Source organism: Rutidosis leptorrhynchoides, chromosome 4 (genome assembly GCF_046630445.1).
Source record: "Rutidosis leptorrhynchoides isolate AG116_Rl617_1_P2 chromosome 4, CSIRO_AGI_Rlap_v1, whole genome shotgun sequence".
NCBI classification, from domain to species: Eukaryota; Viridiplantae; Streptophyta; class Magnoliopsida; order Asterales; family Asteraceae; genus Rutidosis; species Rutidosis leptorrhynchoides.
Genome location: NC_092336.1, coordinates 602,685,918 through 602,703,481, shown reverse-complemented (window position 1 = coordinate 602,703,481; position 17,564 = coordinate 602,685,918). Strand labels below are relative to the sequence as shown.

Below are 17,564 nucleotides of genomic sequence, written 5' to 3'. Positions count from 1 at the left end.
AGTGACTATTAATCCATTCCCGTGTCCGGTTAAATGAACGATTATTCGTACATATAAATATCCCGCCCATCGTGTCCGATCGAGTGTATATGGTTATTTATAGGGACGTCCAATTGTAAATCTTTATATTAAAATTAACAAACTATCATTTAGTTCAACAAATATAAAGCCCATTAATAGCTCATAGTCTAATTTCCACAAGTGTCGTTCTTTTGTCCAAACCCCAATTATGGTACAAAGCCCAATTACCCAATTTTAGTATTTTAGCCCAACATCATGATTACTTCATCTTAAATAAGCATAATAATAACTTAAGTACGAGACATTAATTTAAAAAGGAGAACATAGCTTACATTGATTATTTATCGCGTAGTGGTACACGGACAGAATTTTGACTTCAAAAACCCGTAAAATAACCTTTACATAACCCGAACTAATCTAATATAAAACTACCCTATACTATATATATATATATATATATATATATATATATATATATATATATATATATATATATATATATGTATATATATATATTATATATATATTTATTTATTATTTATTACAGAGTATTATTATTTTATATATATATATATATATATATATATATATATATATATATATATATATATATATATATATATATATATATATATATTTTTATTAAAACTGCAGAAGCTCGTGGCCTTTTATAGGCATTTTGGAATCTGGCTGCTCCGCGAGTCGTGGAGTTTTTGGCCTTCAAACTCCGCGAGTCGTGGAGTTTGATTTTTCAGCTCACAATTTTTTGGATCTTAGCTTGTCGACATAATTTATATATAAATATAAAATATAAATAATTAATATAATTATTTATATATTATATTATATTCTTGTGCATAGTAGACTTGTAATTTTTAGTCCGTTGCGTCGGGCGTTGATAGTTGACTCATGTCCCGGTTCCGGATTTTCGAACGTCCTTTCGTATAATTTAATATCTTGTACTTTGCGTTCCTCAACTTGTACTTTTGTCATTTTTAGACGTTTCTTATCAATAAATTGAACCACTTGGATTGTATCTTGTACATTTGAGCTTTTTGGTCATTTGCGTCTTCAAATCGTCGTTTTCGCCTTTTGTCTTCGCACTTATTTAATATAAACGATTACAACTTAAAATAGGACAATTACAACTAAATAATTTACATATTGGGAGGATATTGCTACTAAATATATGTTCATTTGGAGCACAATCATGTATGTTAACAAGCGAGTTAAAAAAATACAAAATAAAAATTTCTAAATCTATACAATGAATACAACTCTCATAAATTTATTGGTTTTAAATCGGAATTGTAGAACTAAAGATATAAAAGTCACAAGTTTACTTATCCCCTTATTTCCAACATACCGACTTATCAGCTTATCGCTGGAACTTTCTTATATATATATATATATATATATATATATATATATATATATATATATATATATATATATATATATATATATATAGTAGAGGAATTAAATGAGAACTTTTTGACCCTGAGAACTCAAAAATACACTGAAATTCGAACAAAAAAGGAAAATTCGAACAAAAAGTGGGCGGGAGAACAAAAAACGTGATATTCGAACAAAAAAAGGGCGGGCGAACAAAAATGTAAAATTCGAACAAAAAAATGAAATTCGAACAAATTTTGTGTTCTACATTTTTAAAATCCGAACAAAAAAATGTAGAACACGTGATTGTCGAAGAAAAAAATGAAATTCGAACAAAAATGTGTTCTAATTTTTTGTAATTCGAACAAAAAAAACTTTTTGTTCGCTCGTTTTCTTTTTTCTCGAATTTCGTGTTTTTTGTTCAAATTTCTTGTTTTTTGCTCGCTCGCCACTTTTTTTGCTCGAATTTCAATGTAGTTTTTGAGTTCTCGGAGTTCTCACACTAAAAAAGTTCTCAATGGATCCTCTCCATATATATATAGGGGAGGGATCCCATGAGAACTCTAGTACTGTGAGAACCTGAGAACTCATAGTCGAACAAAAAATTGACGCGGCCGAACAAAACAAAAATGGGTCGAACAAAAATTAAGATGCATTTAATCACATGTTCTACCTTTTATGTTTCGTTCTACAAAATTGTAGAACGAAAATTCGTTCGAATTGTGGCATTTTTGTTCGCCCGCTTGAATTTTTTTTGGTTCTACAAAATTTTTGTTCGGTTCTACAAAATTGTAGAACTAAAATTGGTTCGAATTACTCTTTTTTGTTCGAATTACTTCTGTTCTGTTGATTTTTTTATTTTTTTTTGATTTAGTCCGATTTAGAGTTTAGGGTTTAGGATTTATGGTTTAGGGTTTACTCCGTAAACCCTCAACCCTAAATCCTAAACTCTAAACTGTTCGTGTAAAAAACTCAATCTAAACCCAAAATTCTAAACCCTAAACCCTAAAATTTAAACCCTAAACCCTAAATCTAAAACCTAACTTAATTTGATGAAAATTGATGTAAAACAAGTGTAGAACAGCATGTTCTACATGCTGTTCTACATCATGTTCTAGATAAAATGTAGAACCAAAGAACAATGCATCTGATGACTAAAAATTAAAAATTATTCGACTATCACTGTTTTTGTTCGCTTTGCTCGAATTTGTGAGTTCTCAGGGTTCTCAATGCAAAATTAGTTCTCATTTGATCCCTCTACAACTAGTATGTATATATATATATATATATATATATATATATATATATATATATATATATATATATATATATATATATATATATATATATATATATACATACTAGTTTAATGACCCGTGAAATCACGGGTTTTATTTAATGATATATGAATATAACCACACTTACATTCTTGTAGAAATTAAGGCCCCCGAAAATGGCGGTCGAAACTCTAACAGTAAGTACTAAGGTAGCAAATTTTCTTGTAGTGTAAGTTCCAACCCACACGAAAGGCGTAAACGAATGTATATGATCAAAAAGGAACTCACTGGACTACCGGAGAGTCCCAAGTATGTTTTTTGGCATCCGTAAGATAATTCTCATAATTATCGGCATACAACAAAAAATCATTAGGGCTATGAATACAGCAAACAAATTGGTTTTGAGAAGCAAGCATGGATGATGATGGTAGAAAAATGAAATGTAGGAAACAATAGATTGCTTTAATGCATAATTTTGATGGTAACAACTTGACCAGAATCCCACTGATCACTACACCTTCATCACAAATTCATTCTTCATCAAAGTTAACCCCCACACACAACAAATAAGCAGTAAATGTAGAAAATCAAAAGCACTTCCATTAAAAACCTCATATCTTTATTGATAACTTTAACACTGTAGTACAAAATGAATTTGGCATAAATAAATATCCCTTTAAGTAAAGACCAAAGAATAGAGAAAAGACAATTCTTTTATAACAATCAACATATTATAAAAGAACACTAATAAAAGAACATAGTATAAAAGAACAATCAACATATTATAAAAGAACACTAATAAAGTCAAAACTACAAAACATCATTAACTTACATTTTCTGCTTTAACATTCAACCACAATATACTTCTCTTGACCATCTTGGAGAGTCGACTATCAAAATAAACCAGAGAACAGGTACCAGTCCTGTCTCGAACTCACATAGATTCGAATTATAAACTGAATACATGCTCCGTCTCCAAATTGACCAATACTAAGTACATTAGTCAAAGTAAGTGAGATTAATAAATCACCATATATTGCACAATGCACGATTTTGACCCAATCTTTCATCTCAAACATCTTAATATTGTTCCTTACCTTCCACCAAAGTTTCCAACCCATGAACATCACCCAAAATATCCACACATAAAAAATTACTTATGCGTTGAAATGAGGATAAGTCAAAGTTTCTGGTTTGATTTATCTTCTTCAAAAGTTGATACCTAACCTAACCTAACTAATCATCATCATGACATTCGCAAAAAATATCAACTAAAAAGCAGATATAAAATAATAAGAATTTTTACCAGATAAAAGCATAAACAGTAGTGTACTTTATAAACTCGGTTCTAGGATGCAAACTCAGTGAGCACCTCATCAAAATAATAGGTATTTGAGCCCTAACTGTTCTTTCGTAATTAAGCAGTTTAATATGAACACAAAATTCAGTGTCTAAACTTCAAACAACAAATAAAATTAATAGTAAAATTGTAGCTCAATTCACCTTTGGAGCATATATAACGTATGAGATGTACGATGTTGCACACCTCTGGCACACAATTTGTAAAATCAGCAGCTGCTACCTATTCGTTGCTATTTTGAGGTCTCAATCTCACTGCAACTGGTCAAACTATAACACAGAAAGATTCACATATCAGAATATAACAGTATCATAAAATGATCTTTATATGATCATAACCTTACAGGTCATAGTATCAAGAATAGACAAAAACAAATAAGCTTACAAGTTGGAGAATCGAGTTTCACTAAATCAGATAACATTATACAAAACCTGTGAACTTCTATAGAATATGTGAACATTAAATCCCAATTTCTGTAATCAAATCCAACACATATGTTAGGGTTGTGATTTAAAAAGTTGTGCAATACACTATTGATTTAATGAATACAAAATTAACATCATTAAAAATCAATTCTACGCATGAATCCAACAAATTAACATAAAAATTATAATCGCAAACTATAAATTAATATACAAAATGAAATCCTGAAACTACCTAACTATTGAGAAGAATAAAGAAATTATGAAAACTTATAATTTTAATTTCTACAGTTACGGAGAAGTAGATAGTAGAAATTTAAAAACAAATGAAGACTTACAACAATATGAGAAAGAAAAAATATGTGAAGAAGCACCGCCAAATCTTGAATTAAAAAGTGATCGACAGTTTAAGTTTAGGCGAGATGATGGTCTTGAGTGTGTTTTTAGGGTTTTGATGAAAGAGGACTTGCTATGGAGATGAAAGAAAAAGCATACGAAGAATGAGTGAACCCTAATTTGAAAAGAGGCGTGCCGCATGTGAAGGGATTGACGTTAGGGTTTAGAATGAAAAGGAAGCAGTCAAAAATGCCGGATGTAATAAAGTAATTATTTAAATATATTAATTATTTCTAATGACATCACTAACTCCATCTCAAATTTTTTCTTTTTTATTTTGTTTTTTATTTATAAAGAAAAAAATGTCTATTTATGACATCATCATGTTAGTGTTTTAATAGAATATATATATATATATATATATATATATATATATATATATATATATATATATATATATATATATATATATATATATATATATATATATACTAAATGAGAGTTGGAGATGATGTCTTCAAGGTGACTTGACAACTTTTCATGTAAAGAAATCCCATGTGGCTTTTTCATGAAAAAAAATATATTGATGATGTCGTTGTACTATAATTATCTTTCAATTAAATAACCTTCATATTAAGCGAGCTTCCACAATAAGCTTCCTTTTAATTTAATTAAAATGCGCTTTAATAAAATACATCAATTATGATACACTTCGATTAGTCAGTTTTTTACGTATCGTTGGGCATAAGAAAAATGTAAGTTATATCAGGTAGGATTTAATATTTACAGTATTGGGACCTAAATCACTTTCTATATTAATTATAAGGTTAATAGTGAAAAGTATGACCTAGAGTCGTTCTATGAACGGTCGAATTTGAAACGAGGTTTATTCGGACAAATTAGAAATTAAAATAGTTGAAGAAAAAATTACTTGAATGGTCCCTGTGTTGCACATCATATTTTGCCGGGAGTCCTTGAATTTCTATTTTGACTTGATTGGTCCTTGTGATTTACAAATTTTACGTAGACGGTCCCTCTGGCAAACGTCCGTCCAAGTCAACCGTTAAGTATTAGCATGTGCCAAGCATATGAGGGTAGTTTTGTCATTTTACCTCGAAAAATTACTTGAGTGGTCCATGTGTTTTACATAAATTACTTGAGTGGTCCATGTGTTTTACAAAATATTTCAAGCAGAGTCCTTGTGTTATTGTTTACTTAGGTGGTCCCTGTGTTTTACACAATATTTCATGTGTTTTCGATTCGCGCTTTCTATCACGTTTACGATTCACATTTCGGTTCACGTTTTCGATTCAAATTTTCAATTCGAATTTTCGATTTCATTACGCATTAACGAATAGGATTTTGGGTTCACTTTATCGTTTAACATTTTTTTGCATTTTCGTTGCGTGTCTTCGTTTCATGTTTTCAGTTCTCTTTTCCGGTTCGTGTTTTTTGTTTGCGTTTTCGATTCATGTTTCAACTCGGATTTTTGATTTTACTCCTCGTTATCGAATCGCGTTTCGATTTTACCTTGGTACAGGGGCACGTACGGCTGACCTGCGGTCGACCGTGGGCCAGACCGTGGACCACCTGCGCTTTATAAAGACTCTTTTGACTTATTCGTTATGTGCATTGGTCGTTTGTTAAAGTTAAAGTAGATTTATATACTTGCGTGTTTACTTAATTCCACGTGTAATCACTCATAGCAAGTTGTCATCATCAAAACAAAGATTAACAATGTACAAATGTTATCATTGAGTCATCAACCAACAAAGCACATTAGCTCTTCCATAGAAGATAAACCTCGGGTAATCAAGCCACTGAGCACGAGATCTGGTACCGGGTGAATTACACATTATGCACACCTTCTAGTCAATCTTCTTTTCATTATTGTTCATGAAATTTTAACAAAGCTTAACTAATTTGCACATGATCTCATTGATTTCTTTGGGTTAACATCGTTTTAAAATAGAACTTTTCAAAATGTTTTAGAATTTCATCATTACTATGATTAAAAGTTTAAACAAAAATATTTATTATATAAATCGCTATCACTATTTATTATTATTGCTCCTCATGATCTATATAAATTGAGATCTTTTAAATAGTTACGCTAACATTAATAAAAAATAATTATATTGATGCTAACAAGTAATAAAATATATACAATAACTTTAATAATATTTTTTAATATATTACATATATTGTTTTCAGATGGGCCAATGGAATCATTTGATGATATTGATGTTCGTGATTTTGATATACTGAATTTGTTTGAGTTTTTTTAAAAAAGAAATATCTTTTGTTCAGACATATGTTTAGTATTTCAAAAAAGAGATGAAAGTCTTCAACTTTCTTATGTATAACAATGAGTCAAGATACGATATCTAAGAATTCAGTTGTATATTTAATAAGTAGATGAAAGTCCTGAACGTGATCCAGATAATGATGAATTTCCGGAATTGAATCGAAAATTCGTTTTATTAAATTACATGTATTGTTTTAAAAATTGGTGTAATTTTTAATTTTTTGTATGTTATTTAATTGTTTTAATTTTAATTTATAAATTTATTTTTATTTAGTATTGTATTATTTCAATAATTATATCAGCCAAAGTGGGTGTTGCCGTTTTGTATGCCTATTTTGGGAAAACAATTGCAACTAATTGCCGTTTTCTACTATTCCTACCCTTAGTGTTAGTGGAAAAAATGTGGCTACTTATTGTACACTTGGTTGTTGTAGGTTTAATAAGATTTTTTAATTAGGCTCAAGTACATGCATACACCCTATTGTACAGGTGAAAGAAATCAGTTCCCACAGACAAAATCAACCGTCATATCTCTCTTTAAATGCGAAATACCCCAAATCGTTTTCACCGTCGACTAACCCTTCATGCTGTCGTATTAGCTCACGCCACTACCACCATCGAAACCGTGACGATTTTTCAGACAAAACCTTACAAACTTTATATATTAACGGCGGATTTTTCAAAAACACCGAGAAAGTGACCGGAATGTCGAGGAAGACGACGGTTTGAATAGGTTCCTGTCGGAAACGATTGTAAGATGACATATGTGACCGGTTTCCTTTAGTTCTTTTAACAATTTGTGTAAAATTAATTTTGGGTTTTGAATCTAAGGTTTTGCTTTTCTGTAGCCGATGTAGATGATGAACGAGAGTTTATTTTGCTGGTGGAGATAGCTGCGTTATATGGTATGTATACATTTTGATGTAATTTGATATGAGTTATGTTTATTGTGTTAATTGATACATACATGTTTATGTATTCCAATTCTTGATTCTAATTGGGTTTTCTGTATTTGCTTACTGATGATGTTCACGTTTTGGAATCTTTATTTGAAAAAGGTGGTAATTTACCATTTATTATTGATAGTGTTGCACTCGCTACTTTGTTTGAAGGTGCTGGATAGTTTAAATGGTTGACTGTAAACCCTAATGTTGAAATGGTTGCTGCTTTGTTCAATTTACTGTAAACGGTCTCCGATGTTACAAGTTTTATCTTTTAGGTCACCGATTAAAGCTTTGATACTCCAACTAAATCGATGAACGGCGGCAATTAATTGTGTGTCAAGAATACATGTATTTTTGCATTTATCAATTTTTTCATTCATAGTTTGGTTAACAATATTTTGTTGTTTGCTAAGCTATTAAATTCAATAAGATTTAAATGGGTAAACCCTAGGTGCGCTATTATTTGCTTTTCTTTTTTGCTAGATAATTTGGTTTGGGTTTGTAATAGCTTTTCGATTTTTTTTCTATTTGGTAGATAAATTATCAATTGGAATCGGATAATAATTTTGTTTGTAGATGTTGTATGAACTCAAATTATAGGCAGATTTCCAAATGGGTTGTTCATGTGTTTGTTTAAGCTGTTTTTTCTTCATGTATGTGTTTAGTTTAATGAAATAATTTGCTGTTGTCATATTTATTAGTCAATGGATGCTGTGTTTAATTCAAATTATAGGCAGATTTCTAAATGAATCGAAATTTAAGGTGTGTTGTTTCAGCAGTGGAAAGACAGTTTCCTACCTTCATCAATGTGTCCTATTTCTTTGTCAACATGTGTACTTACAATCAGTTGTTAAACATCTATCTGCTTATGATAAAGGGTTGATTGCAGATTGCACACCGTGTGGATAATAAGGGAAGTTTACTTTATTAATTATTATTTTGTTGGCTATTATTGAATAATAAGTGTGCCAACAATCTTTTTGTTTTTGTCACAGGAACAACAATTTAATTTGTTGATATTATCTAATGAGTTTGTCATGTGATATCTTCCTTTACATTGTGCTATCAGGTATGGAACTTAGAACATAGTAAAATTCTATTAAAAAATTTCAAGTGCATTACGAGTAGTATCGCTACTGTGTTCCTAAATTTTGGTTGAATCCAGCTCAGGAATGAAGTGTGGGAGGTCGCCATAATCGGCGGAATGAGACGCTGTTGGCGATGGTGAGTTTTTATTCATCTCATAAGCGACGGAGGTGAAGAGAGTTGCCTGTTCCGCAGGTGTTTTTTTTTTTTTTTTTTTTTTTTTTTTTGTCAGCGTTAATAGTCCATGTAAACTACATGCCTATGTATCTCTGTATGAGAACACTAATATGTGCAAACTGTATGAGTCTTCTATGCAATGATAAATGTAATGCTCTATATATGTAAACTATATGTATTAATTCATGAATGCTAAAACTGAATGTAAACCACAGAAAAAAACGTGCAGCGAAGCGCGCACCGGACTACAACCAAGTTATTATATATATATATGATGTATTTAAAAATTTAATTTAAATGAGTTAAAGTTTGAGGTGAAACTGTAAAATAAATATAATTTTGTTATAAAATAGAAGTATTAAAGTTTTTGATATTAATGTCACAGAAAGAAGTTCAGTTAAGGGGAGACTATGATAAAAAAAAAATTATCTTATACGTATGGTACGAAGTAATTTTTTTTGTGAGGATGCAAATTTGAAATTGATAAAGAAAAAAGAGGGAAAGAAAGAAGATACATATATTCTTCCATAACAATAAGGAGTAATAGTCTTAAGATAAAAATGCCCTATTTAGATAAATAATCATCTATCTATCTCAAGATAACTCAATACTTGAGACTATGACTTCTATTCAAGAGGTTTTAGGTTTGAATTAGTCTATGATGAATATTACTTGAGACTATGACTTCTATTCAAGAGGTTTTAGGTTTGAATTAGTCTATGATGAATATTTTGTGGTGGTTAAAAAAGAATTGAAAGTAGACATGTATTAATTATGTTGAGTTGCATGCATAAATAGACTACTCGCTCTTTTGAGTAATTCGAACAGAAAATAATTTCTACATACTTTATACTTTATGTTATTTAATGTTAAAATGTTAATTTTATAATTTAATAGTAGATAGATTTTTCTCTTTAGTTTTTACCTTGTTTTACATTCATCTATATAATATAATATAAGCGTACGGATATAAATTTAAGACAACTACCTACTTCGTCCTTAATGTATGCCTTTTTTTTTCATCCTCGTCCCTAAAGTAATTTTTTCTCATCCTCACCCTTAAAGTTACAACTCAGTTTCATATTGATCCCTACCCTTAACAGCCGTTAACTGCATACCAGAAGGGTTACTCACGTGGTAAACACGTGAGGGTAATATTGTCTTTTGCTTGTATTGTCTTTAGCGACTAGGATGTAAAAAATTATAAGGACCAATGGTGTACGCCAGTAATATATTAATATCAATTCGTATCATCCAGACTGCCATTCGTTTCAGTAAGATAAACCCTAGTTCCCAAATTGATTTTACGAGGTCTAGAACCCTAATTCCAAAATTACGATTATGGTTAATTGTTGGTGTGGTCGAAAAGCGGTTCTTCGCATATCAAAGACTCGTAAAAACCCAGGAAGAAGATTTTACAGCTGCCCAATTCCGGTATTTACTATCTTAATTTTTTTAAAATTCATAGCTTGATTATACTGTTTTTATGAACTCTGAATTGGAATAGTGTTTGTCCTTTTTGTATAGTGGTCTACTTGTCAGTTTGTACAATGGTTCGAGAAGAGTTATTGGAGATGAATGAAATGCTTGCATTGAAACTCAAGATCGAGGAACTGAAAAGAAGATGAATCCAGTTTCTTTTGATATTGTTATGTTTAGCTATCTATTGCAAATTTTCTTATTAGTGGTTGAATCGATTGTAGTTTTTTTTTTCCGCATGTGATGTATTTTGCTTATTCCATATCCGATGTACTCTGCATTATATCTAATGGAACTAGTTATTGTATTGTTCAATTAATTTTGCAACTGTTGGTGTTAATGCAATATGTATTGTAAGTCAACTTTGGTCTTTGGTCAATTTGGGTCAGTGATCTAAAGTGTACTGATCTAAAGTGTACTGATCCGAAGTATAAACTTTTTTCTTCGGTTCAACTTTGGTCTTCGGTTACGTTTGGTCAGTGATCTAAAGTGTATTGATCTAAAGTTACCACAAACTGTGTAAAGTGTAAACTAAAGTGGTACTCAAAGTGTGCATTCGTCCTTAAAGTGAGAAGTCAGAATTGAATTATATGTTCATATGTCCTGATTGAATTATATGTTCAACTGCAGTCGTAGTTGTTTACTTTGTTTACACTGTAACAACAACAGATAAAAACCACATTGATTTGGTAGCATAGTACAGTAAACTTGACATGGAATAACATCAAAATAGCATTCTTGACCCAAATATGCATAAAACACCAAAAGTAGCAAAGTACATTAAACTTGATATAAAATAACATCAAAATAGCATTCTTGACCCAAATATGCATAAAACACCAAAAGTAGCAAAGTACATTAAACTTAACATCAATATAGCAATCTTGACCCATTCTTGACCTAAATCAACAATCATGACCCATTCATGACCCAAAGTAGCAATCGTGGCCCATTCTTGACACAAAGAAGCAATTTTGACCCATTCTTGACCCAAAGCTGCAATCTTGAGCCTTATTGACCTTGACCAGTGTTCACACTAGCATTAGTACAGCGCCTCTTGTCAACATCTTTAACCACCACAATTTCAGACAGTGTTTCATTGCCAATATATTCAACATCCTTATCAATACTAAAGTTAAATTCTTTCATATTTACCTCAGCATCATAAGCTTTGTCATGGTCATTTGGTACAAAGTCACTATCACTAGTTACATCACTTTTATCAGATTCATAGCCATCATCTACTTCATTACTAGCATCCTTTGGATTATTTTGCAACACATCAGAAACTTGGGTCATGTTATTACTTGCTTTAATTTTATTGAAAACACTTTACCCATGCTCAATGTAAACACTGATTTCTTTATATAAACCAACATATTGGCTTACAAAAAATGTTGAACTGTCAATAGTACATAAACCATAATCCAAGCTAGTACAAGGAATGAGATAATGATAAAACATAATACTTAAACCATCATATCCCAACTCCCCTAGAATATCAATTACCTTTTTAATTGAAAAATTAACCATGTTCACCATATCCACATAAGTAATATTACCACTCATGTCATACCCCGTCCTAATCCATCTGGACGAAGTCATCAACATTTGGTCCCATTGCGATGATCGACTCCAAGTAATGTCCTTAAAATGAGCAAATGCACAGCGGAAGATTTCTTTCAAACCTGAGAATAAACATGCTTTCAAGTGTCAACTAAAAGGTTGGTGAGTTCATTAGTTTATCATAAACATTCATTTCCATCATTTTAATAGACCACAAGATTTCATATATTTACTTGTACACGAAACCCGAGTTCAAAATAATACACGTAACCCGCAAATTAAAAATCATTCATATGGTGAACGCTTGATAACCGACTTAACTTTAATGCATAGAATATCCCCAAACAGAACCTCTCGTCTATATAATAATAATAATAATCTCGAAGTACTAAAGCATCCGTACCCCGGATGGGACTTATCGAGGTCCATAGATCTATCTTTAGGATTCCCGTCAATTAGGGGCCATACCCGTTTCCTAATTATTAGGTTACCAAGCTAAAAAGGGGTGATATTCAATATTCATAATCCAACTATAGAATGTAGTTTTTGATCACTTGTGTCTATTTCGTAAAACATTAGTAAAATCAGCGCATGTATTCTCAGCCCAAAAACGTAAAGAGTAAAAGGGAGCAAATGAACTCACAATTCTGTATTTTGTAGTAAAAATACATATGACGATATCGAACAATACAGGGTTGGCCTCGGATTCACGAACCTATATCATTTGTATATATATTAACACATATAATCGTAATCGAGCAAATTTATATATATTTAGTTATGTATTAAGATCAATATTTATATATACTTTTATTAATACTTATAATATATTATAATACTTATTTGATATGTAATTTAGTTAACGTTATATCAATATCAATAATATTATATCATAATGTTTAGTGATATTAGTATAATTATGTAACAACTATATTTGTATATAAATTTCTTTCGTTTACAAAATAATAGTTATAGTAATAATAATACTAGAATAACGATAATAATAATAATTAATATACTAATATCAATAATGATAGTGATAATAATAATTTTAAATAAAAATATAAAAATGATAAGATAAAAATGATAGTTTTCAATAAAATGGTATTTTTTTTAAATAATAACGGTAATTTTAATATTAGTAGTTTTAATAATAATTTCGGTAATCATATTAATAATATTAATGTTTAAATTATACTTCTAATAATAATAGTTCGTATTAATAATAATAATAATGATAATACTAATTTTAATAAAAATGATAAGTTTAAAATAGTGATACCTTTAATAATAATAATAATAATAATAATAATAATAATAATAGTAATACTAAAATGGTAAAATTAGTAATAATAATAATACTAATAATACTTATAATATTAATAATGATAATTATAATATTTATAGATATAATGATAATGATAATAATTATAACCTTAATAATAATAATAATATTAAATGATCATAAATCTTGTATTAGTAATGATAACAATAATAATAATTATATAACAAATAATAATAATAACAATAACAATAACAATAATAATAATAATAATAATAATAATAATAATAATAATAATAATAATAATAATAATAATAATAATAATAATAATAATAATAATAATAATAATAATAATAGAAGTAAAAGAAATAATAAGGTATACCATTTTAAAATTTGTCCTAAAAAGAATTGCCCAAGACCGGGCTCGAACCCGAGACCTCTCGCTCACCCGTTCACCCCCTTAACCATCTGAGCTGCTGCTCTTTTTATGTTTTATGAACCAGACTAATTTATTTAAACCATATCTAATTTCTGTTTTCTTTTCTCCTTCATCCCCAAAATCAATCGACCAACATCAATTCAATATCCATAAAATTGGGTTGTCAGATTAGTTTATCACTTGAATTAGAATTAAGAACGTTTAACTATGTGGAATTCAATTAACCAAAAAAAAATATATAAAGAAGTACAGCAGCACCCTGCTGTTCGACGAGTAGAAGCGAAAAAAAAAATGATTTCGAGTTTAGGACATTTTGAGACCTTGATATCTAAATGAAATATCTTTCAAATCGACCTTAGAATACATTAAAATTATCATTTGATCCAGAAACATCAATATGATTACGAATTTACCAAGAACACGATGTTTGACTTTTGAAATTTAAAACTTTGACTCGATAATTCTTGATCGTTTCTTCGAATTATTATTTAAGATTGCACATACACCTTCACGACATGAATGAGAAGAGATCTCCATTTATGCTTTTCTTTAATTCGATCCAAATCATTTTAAAGATTAAAAGGTGCCGGTTATGACAGAAAAGAAATAAAAATAAAAATGAAGAACCCATTTTTATCAAATAGCAGCAATGGAATATATGTGCGATTGAATGATTGATACCTCAATAATAATTGCTCAAAGTTAAATTGGTAGGGTTGATGATAATCGACCCATTCACGAGCAGAGGAATAAAAAGAGACAGGAAAACAAAACTGATAAAGACAGGAAACAATATCACGCGTTCTTATCGGATTTATATAATGTAATTAATAAATATTAATAATTAATAAACATATTAATAATAATAATACTAATTAATAAAAATAATATTGTTTAATAAAAATAGAGACACTAATAATAATAATAATAATAATAATAATAGAAATACTAATATTATAGATGATAAAAACACTAGATTGTATTATTTCCTAATAACTAAAATATTGATAATGATAATTATTTATAATAATAATAATTCTTAATAATAATATCTAATAACAAATAATAATAATAATACTGATTTTAATGCTAATATTAATATACATATTAATGAATGTAATAATAATAACATGTCAATTATATTATAACTTGTAATTCTATATATATACATACATACATACATATATATATATATATATATATATATATATATATATATATATATATATATATATATATATATATATATATATATAGTATTATATTTTGTCTCATTAGTTATTAAATATAACTATAATAATAATTCTTCTTAATATTATAACTAATAATAATAATAATAACACTTTATAGTAATGTAATGGTAATAATAATTATATTTTTGATAATAATAATATCTATAAGTTTTATAATAATAATATTATAATAATGATAGTGTTATAATAATTTAAATTTATCACACTTCATATCTATATATATTACCACTAATACTTCTTATAGTAATGAGAGTAATATTATTGTTGTATAAATTTTTAATATACTAATATTACATGTTATCATTTATAATTTATATTATGTAATAACTTATATTGGATAGTAATATATATATATATATATATATATATATATATATATATATATATATATATATAATATCATGTATCTTATTTTACATATTTATTTCTAATGGTTAAATTATATTTTATAATTTTAAACTATTATATATATATATATATATACATATATATATATACATATATATATATATATATATATATATATATATATATATATATATATATATATATACATATTTATTTGCAAACTATGGTTCGTGAATCGTCGGGAGTAGTCAAAGGTCAATTGAATATATGAAACAATTCAAACTTTTTGAGATTCAATATTACAGACTTTGCTTATCGTGTCGAAATCATATAGAGATTAAGTTTAATTTGTTCGGAAATTTCCGGGTCGTCACAGTACCTACCCATTAAAGAAATTTCGTCCCGAAATTTGAGTGTGGTTGTCATGGTTAACGATAAATATGTTTTCATGACGAATATGAATTATTAAGATAGAATTTTTATCATCATTGAGTAGTATGGATAAAACAATTCGATTATTCGAAGAGTACGAATGAAGCTATCATAAAAGAGTGAAATGAGTAAATACAGATTTGACTTAACCGTTGACGTAGTCACGGTGGATTTTCGGAATTCCAGGGATTCAATGAAAATTTTCAAAATCTAAAAGATTTGATTCTTCAGCGAATAAAGAAATTAAGATCCCTATAATTAAATACGGTGATCTGCCTCGATAACTCTGTCTGATATTTCCATTATAAATTAAGCTCTTCCGTTTCCATTATTCTCACCATTCCTATACTTCCTTTCTTCGTTCATACATTCAAAAGATTGTGAAAATACTTAATCCCGTTCTAATCCTTGATATTTTCCTAATTATCGTTTTTGTCATCCTTCTTTTCAATCTTCTACCAGAAAAATCTGTTTACTTCTACAATTACCTTGGGGTGATACTATTCTTAATTATACCATGTCTTTATATTGCTATTCGTATTAATATCTACGGTTTGTAATTTCGGCGTTGTTGTTGGGCTTTATATTTTCTCTTATCTTTTGGAGCTCTTTGCCTTTTTATTTTCTTCTCGACCTCTAGTAAAGCGAGTAATGGTCCAGAATTCGTAAGTATGGAGTTTTGAATGAACTTAATGTTCTAAGCAAGAAATAACGTAATCGCACGATTTGATTTGTCAAATTACTTGAATCATTGAGAATAGAACTATCAAGAATATACTTTCTTGATATGTTCAGAAGTTAAGCAGAATGAAAGAGTTATGTAACATGGCACGTGATGACGTTATGGTCTTTGAATCATCATGTCCAATTAGAGACTCAACATGACTTACTGTAATATAATCACGTTGATCAAGTGTCATTATGTTATACTAACTCATGCTTCAGTTCCCAACACTACTTCAAAAATATTCATATTTTAAATTCGAACTTTTCAGAATTTAGAACTGAAATAGTTTCCTTTCTGATGTAACACTGATATCGCAAAGAGATAAATGATTTCAGATAAGAATACTTATGAAAATATCTTCAGAAATATCGAGGATATTTATAATGAAAGATACGATAATATCTTAGAATTTTAGAATCAAAGTGTGATGAAGAAATTCATTCACAATGATTTAGAGCAATTAAGGAGTAAGGTACTCACTAAAGATTTCATCAGAAACAGAATCATCAGGATTCTTTAAATACAGAGTTTGGTCCTTGTATTTGTCCTTGGTCTCCCTTATGGTTTGCTCAATCCGTTTTCCAGTTCCAACTTTTCTGAGCTTTGCTAATATACTATTCTTTATTATCAAACTTTCGACGGTTAAGGTCGTATACGGCTGTCTACAGTTTTTGCTGCTTCATTAAGCTTTTTCAAAATTTCGAGAACTGAT

At 28.8% G+C, this 17,564-nt stretch overlaps 1 long non-coding RNA gene across 1 annotated transcript; it reads left to right on the top strand.

Moving 5' to 3' along the window:
• The first annotated feature begins 7,525 nt into the window (after nt 1-7,525).
• On the top strand, nt 7,526-9,489 carry LOC139903958 (uncharacterized). Its single transcript, XR_011778602.1, has 3 exons — nt 7,526-7,871; nt 7,968-9,132; nt 9,229-9,489. It is a non-coding gene; the product is annotated as an uncharacterized lncRNA (long non-coding RNA).
• Nucleotides 9,490-17,564: the final 8,075 nt, after the last annotated feature.